Source organism: Aulonocara sp. 'chitande type north' Nkhata Bay, linkage group LG15 (assembly GCF_057382095.1).
Source record: "Aulonocara sp. 'chitande type north' Nkhata Bay isolate Kocher_YH1m ecotype deep benthic linkage group LG15, A_spYH_male_GT1.1, whole genome shotgun sequence".
NCBI classification, from domain to species: domain Eukaryota; kingdom Metazoa; phylum Chordata; class Actinopteri; order Cichliformes; family Cichlidae; genus Aulonocara; species Aulonocara sp. 'chitande type north' Nkhata Bay.
Genome location: NC_141358.1, coordinates 15,896,285 through 15,903,492, shown reverse-complemented (window position 1 = coordinate 15,903,492; position 7,208 = coordinate 15,896,285).

Below are 7,208 nucleotides of genomic sequence, written 5' to 3'. Positions count from 1 at the left end.
GCAACCTCCAGCTCATGCAGTGGGTTTTTCCTTTGCATTCAGTTGTATAGCCATAACATTTTTTAGATCTACACAGAAGAGCTGTGTGTAAGAGAACAAATCTGTTGGTTTGAATATTAAACAGCCTGCCCTGCCAGCTCTCTAGTGCAAAGTCTGAATATGTGAGAACAAAGCAGGTAATTGTCCAGAGAGTTCTCTGGTGTCATGTGTCTGCATCTGGCAAGCTCTAGAAGGAGACAACTTCTCACCTAAAAGAGATTATTTCCAGTCATGCAGTTACTTTGAACCACACCTGTATTTTGATTCTCACAATATTGCCAAGAGTTCAAGAGTGAAAATGACACATAGCAACATATTTAAAAGTTTGAAGATGTTTCATCCAATACATTTAAGTCTCCTCTTTCACACTTCATGACAAAGCACACATCAAAAAATGAAGTGGACAAACTTAAAGCCAAAATTGCCAACGGTTACACACACCAACAGAGCCATCTCCAGCTGACTAGACTCCATTAGTTGAAGGCAAGTGTTGATTGAAGGTCCCAAAAGAGGCAATCATGAAAACTTTGACTTGGAATCGCTCTGTTAAAATGTGCTATGAGCCTACACCCAATGATTAGGTCTCTTTCTCCTTTTGCTTTATTTCACCCGTGAGTGTATGGAATACCACAAGCCAGCAATCTATACTAATAGTGGCTTGGATTCAGTCTTTCCTCTGAGCAGAATAGGGTTTTCATTTGGACGGTGGCTTCAAGTGCAAATCTGTCTGCTCCTGATAGAAGCCTTGGCCTAGCTTGTTATCACCAGGCACTTCATAAGTGATTCCCAATTGGACGCTTTCCTGAACTGGGACCCAGAAATCAGATTGTGAATGACTGTGACACTCTAGTGTCCCTTCAGCAGTCTGTCTAAAATGCTCTCCCTGCTGCTGAATGACAGCTACCTGCCAATAAACCCATTTAGTTTTGAAGAGGGGACATTCTCTACATTGCCCGCCTGAACCGCAAGACCTTATTAGTCTTTAACAGAAAGTGTCATTGAACCTCTGTTCTCCCTTGTTGGTCAATCAAAGTCACTGGTAGCTGGAAGTGCTGAGGAGGATAGGGTTTGTTTTCTGATGCACAGAAGTTCTTTTTTATCTGAGGAGTTCTGCAGACCTGATGATCGTCTGCGCCAAAAAATAATGGACACTTAGATAATGGCCAAGTTTAAGATAAGGTACACGGTTAGGGTGTCATTTCTCACAAATGCATGGTGTTACATAACATACACACAACAAAAAATACATTGTCATAACAGGCAAAATGACTTAAGGAAAATTGGCATTGTGCACTACTTTATGATAACAGTCTGCAGAAAAAGCATTTCCCAGATACTGTTTGTATTTACTAAGAGATATGCTTATATATAAGTGCAAACCATTTCATTTGTGGCTCAGTCACAGTGTGAGTCCAATGCTGTCAACAATATATTCAGTAATAGGGTATCGGTGTATACCTGTTGAAGTGAAACCGCACAAGTATAAACTTGATACCAGAGCTATTGTGCTCTTTTCTTTTTTTGGGATTTGTTGAAGCTTTTTTTGGACACAAAAATTAAAATAAAAGCAAAAAGATTCAGTCATCTTGAAAGTAAGTAGTATCCTCCTGACTGTGTGTACACCTGTGTACACATCACGATTTAAATTCCTCCCGCCAGTCCTTTGTTAGTGTCACGTTGTTAAATGTTGGGGTTTCCGGGTAAATCCCCTCACATTTATGAACCCCGTTGTTGTGATGGTAAATGACCAGCCTGTCAACTCACAGTAAGATGCGTTCCTATAATGACAGCAGTACGAGCATTTAACTGTTATCTAGATTATGTCACAAAGTACTTAGTGGAAAGATAGATGTAGGAAGTTGAAATTCAGGCGATATTACAATCGGCCCACACAAATATTGCACCAATCAAATGACGGTTTAGAAATTGGAGCCGAAAATTAATGCCCTGTGGAGAATATCATTAACAGGACACCATTACAAAAATAAATCAAACTTCAATTTCTTCTCTTTGGTAATTGGAATGTCAGCAAGGAAGTCAAAACAAACACCCAAAGACTGAGGATACTGCTTCCATTTCATTTCCATTTTGCATCCACACAGGATCTCGCTGGCTGATTAGACTTTTGCTCAGGTTGAACTTGGGTGAAGTTTTTATTATTTAGCGAGTCAGTCCCTTAGTCTGCTTTGGTTAAAAAAAAATCAGCAAAACTTTAAAGAAGCATGGACACCCCGAGGTGCAAATTCTGTTGACCCAAGGTGCCCCCACACTGTTTACAGCCTCCCGTGTCAAATGTAATCATCGGTGAACTTTTGACTAACAGTTACAGGGGTAAAGGATGTGGAAGCCTGTGAGCCAGAGGCTTGAACTGACAAACGTCTAGTATCCACCGCCCACAGTTATAGAAGCAAAAAGGCTATCCTGAAGACAAACGGTGACCCATATTGAAAATCTTTTCTGTTTTTTCCACTCATTGCACACAATGTCAGTATATTCCTCGCCTCACATCTCAGAGCTCTGTCTCTCAATCTTACTCTGTGTTTTGGGTGTCAGGCAAAGAGGAAGGAGTGGCGGCTGTACTGGTGTGACAGTGTGGGTTGCTGCACTTTTTTTGTAGCTGCTTCAAAACTGTCAGCCGTTCGCCTGGGGAGGTAGATGCATAAAGACAACGAGACGGGAGTGTGTCACACAGAATTGAGCTGTCACTTATATTGAGAAAAGAGTCCCGTTATCAGGCTCTGTATAGTATATAAGAGGTCACACCCAATGAGATTTGCATTGGAAAGTGAATGCTCGGAGGGATAAATATTAAGCATATGGAAATAATATAACATTAATGTATTACCTTGCCATGCTTGGGTGGGTAAGTGCCATGCAGTAAGGCCTTGGGTTTTTATTTAATGCTGTGATGTCAGATGTGTGTTTACTTAACACTTGTGTATGCAGGTCTGTGACTCAGAAGGGTCTATGAAACTCTTTATCTTGTTTGCTATGGTTTGTGCAGTGGGAACAGTGTAAATTTGATTATTCAGTGCTGACAGTATAAGTGAGTTACACTAAGCTACACACAGTAGGTGTCATTATTTTCCAGTTTCATCACTTAGAATAATAAAAATCCTTTTTAAAGCAATGATTAGAAAATCTGCATAGAAATCACATTTTTAAAGTTTTATTCAGTGGTTACACTTTTTTTAAAAAAACCTCCGGAATTGCATAATCAGCACCTCATTTGCATTTTCTACTTTCCTTTTCACGTTGAATTGCCACGTTTTTTTGAACTGAGCATGTTATCGTGTGCTGGATGAAGATCCTTGTGTGTTTCTTGCTGAAAGTTGCTTAAAGCCAGAGTAAATCTATTTCTATGCCCTTGCCTGTTTGCCTGCGGTCATGATTGATATGTGTACACTGTGTTTTCTGTGTGTTTGGCTAGCATGAAATGTCTGTTGTGACACTGATAAATGGCGATGCTCTTTGAGTAACGGCTCTCCTGGCTGTCTTTGTTCATTGCTTTGTTCTATTATTTACTTGTGATGAGAGAGGTGGAGGGCAGCCTCTGTGTGTCACAAGACAATCCATCTGCAGGGAGAACCGTCCCCATCACCTTCCTGTAACTTCCACTCCCTCTCTCATTTTCTCAAGGTTTGGCTTTTTACCGCCATTCAAAACTTTACCACGCCCAGTAATTTTCACATATGAATGGTTTTATAGTTGATAGATGCTGCTCTCCAGCTCCACTGTGCTCCACTGCTGTGACAGTTGCAGGACTTGTAGGAGCAGATAAGTCATGTCAAAACCTTGATTGAAACACAATTTGAATCCTCCTCACTTTCACTATAAAGGCTGTATAAACTACAACAATCCTCCAACCACACAACAGCTGTGCATACATTTCAATTTTTGAAGAGTATTCTTTTGGACACTATTTTTGTAAACAAGCTTAAACCTTGTCTCTAGGTTTTATCTCAGCCGTGCTTGACTGACATTTCAAAACCAGCACTGCTGAAAGAAACACTGACAACTTTGGAAGTGAGTTTCTAACTCGAACGCTAAATCGATCCCAAATTCCTGGGGTTTATCCTGTTTTCAGTAAGATAATTGAAACACTTTCTGAGCCCTAATGGCTCTTTTACAGACCCAGTGCAATCAACAGGTTGTCTTCTATAATCAGAAATATGTGGAGTATCATATGATGGTACAGAGCTAAGCAAACATGAGACTTCTAAAAGCATTGATGAGAACTTTAAAGGTTTCTATTGAAGGAGCTCATTGACCACACGAAAAAGTTAGCCTTCTCTATGGGTCCTTATATGGACCCATAGAGCAGGTGCATGACGGTCCTGCTCCCAGCTGAGCCATTTGAGTCTCCATCTCACAGACCCACTAGCTTCCAAAATAGCTGACTTCCTTTTGGCTCCCTGCACACATAAAAGCATAATCATATGGGTCAAAAATCTCCATGCAGTTAATGGACTGAATGACCCAAATGACAAACTATTATTATATACTGTTATTACATTATATATATATTATTATATTATAGAAAAAAATGACTGTTTTACAGCACTGTCAATGACCAAATATATTTGTTTATATGAGGCATATAATTAAATATATTTATCTCTGCTGTAACACTGGGCTTTTACAGGCTCAGTGCCAGACCATATGGGCTTGACAGGCAACCAATTTTGAAACAGGGCATCTGGGTTAACTCACTTTACTATTTCATTAAGATTAAGAAAAAAAAGCACCACTAGAGGCAATAGTACATAATTGTAACCTATACCTTGGCCAATTTTTACTGACTATACACAACAAATTCAAGCATGAACAGCTAGTTTTAAATTTCATCTTTAACCGGTGTCTAATTAGACCCACACGCATATAACACACTCAAAGAGAAAGGAAATCTCAGTTAAAAGTCCAAAAATATCTGTCTTAGATGGGAGAGTGTATAAAACGGGAGAGATGTTGGATTAATGAACTCACCACCAGAGTTGGGCAGTAACGCGTTACTTGTCCGATTACTTTTTTCAAGTAACGAGTAAAGTAAGGGATTACTATTGCAAAAATGGTAATTAGATTACCGTTACTTTCCCGTAGGAACGCTGCATTACCTCATTACTAAAACCGTGATTTTTTTGCGAGAATATCTCATGACAGTGACGTAAGCGAGTGCGACGTTCGTGACAATAGCTGTGTGCAGATCAACAGTGGATCATATCAGAGGTGGGACCAAGTCATTGTTTTGCAAGTCTCAAGTAAGTCTCAAGTCTTTATCCTCAAGTCAAGTCTCAAGTAATGTCAGGCAAGTCAGAGTCGAGTCTCAAGTCACTGGTGTAAAAGTCCGAGTAAAGTCACGAGTCTGAAATTTTGAATTTCAAGTCCTTTCGAGTCTTTAAAAAAAAAACGAAAAAATAATGTTGCAGTTATATGCTAAATGTAAATATTAGACCATGTAATTTTTAAATCTGTGTTTTTCTCAACACATGACAAAATAGTGAACTTAGAAAATATACACAAATTGTGAAATTGCACCTCTTTAAAATGCAGCTCAATTAAACCTAGCTCCAAGAATAATTTTCACCGACAGTTCTGAGATAAGCTGCATGTTATTCTTCGATGCGGTTGTAGGACCGGCTTTAAAATCGCATGACAAAAATATCATACACATTAAAAAAAACTGCATCACCAACGTAGCCTGGACAACATTTGCTAGTTAGATGAAGTCAGCTATCTCATCGTAGCATATTTATATGCATATTTATAATCATACGGTTCTTGGAGTGAGTGCATACACTCATGAAGTTTAGTAACTTCAGGTCACTGCAACAAGCCCAGGTACAGTTTACCGACGGATGGGTGCAGGACCTTGAAATGCACCGTGTAGAACGAAAGACCATCGTACGTATCATAAGTTTACCAGTCTCACAAATCATCTTCATAAATACACATTCGTTAACTGTTTATTAATATAACCTTTGAGCTCAACGGTAATTAATTAGCAGTGGAAATAATTTCTGGTACGCGTTACAGAAATGTAGCAGTGACAATAATATTGTATGCTGTAAACGTACTGGGCAATTGGTGATACAAAAAAACTGTTTTATCCTGTGAATAAAAGTATATGTTTTTGTCAATGTACCATAATAACAGAAGCGAAACGCAATATTGTGTCAGGACAATTCACTATTTATGCACAATAAATAAAGGAGCATAGCGCGACAATTTCTGTTCAGCGCCAGACTTGCTTGTAACCTATATCACTAATTATGTTATGAAAATGACGTGTTAACTACAACAGCAGACTGATCTTTTTGGAAATGCTTGGAGCAGATTAACCTGTGAGCTGGAGGGTTCTGGGACGTTATATTTGGTCTTTGAATGGCTGCAATCCAGGCCATCCGTCGCCTCTTTGTTACTTCGGAAACATGGCTCGAACAATTTCTCTTCAACGACGTAATCCGATAACAACCGATCTCTTTACCCGTCGGCTTCCCGTGGCTGTCATGTGACCGGCCATTGCAGTTAATAATACAACGAGTTCTTGACATTTTTGTGTTTCTTTTTATCGCTGTGTGACTGATTTCAATTGAAAGCCTGCGTGCGCTAGTACCGCTTGCCACGAGTTCCCAGAATCCTTTGTGGTTCTACCCCTGAATGACGTCACATTTTCAATCTCTATATAATATGCATGTTAAATTTTATATTTGGGGTAAAATATCAAGTCTTTTCAAGTAAACCGGTTCAAGTCCAATTCAAGTCCCAAGTCATTGGTGTAAAAGTCTAAGTCAAGTCACAAGTCTTGCAACATTTTTTCAAGTCAAGTCTAAAGTCATAAAATTAATGACTTGAGTCTGACTCGAGTCCAAGTCATGTGACTCGAGTCCACACCTCTGCATCATATATCGAGTGCGGGAGAGAGTATGAGCGTGCAGCGTTTAAAGCGTGGAAGTACTGACCTTATTTTGAGTTTGATTCCATAAAAAGTGACAAAAACATTAGTGTCCGTTGTGTGTGGGAAGAAAACTTCTTTTTACAGCAAAAACCCCCTAAACTTTCAAGCAAGCACCGAGTGTGCTATGGCGTAATGGGAAATTCACAGAGAAACTCGGGATTCTTCAACTGACCACTGCGGCACACCTGCACCAGGGTAAACCTCCGCCTACGCC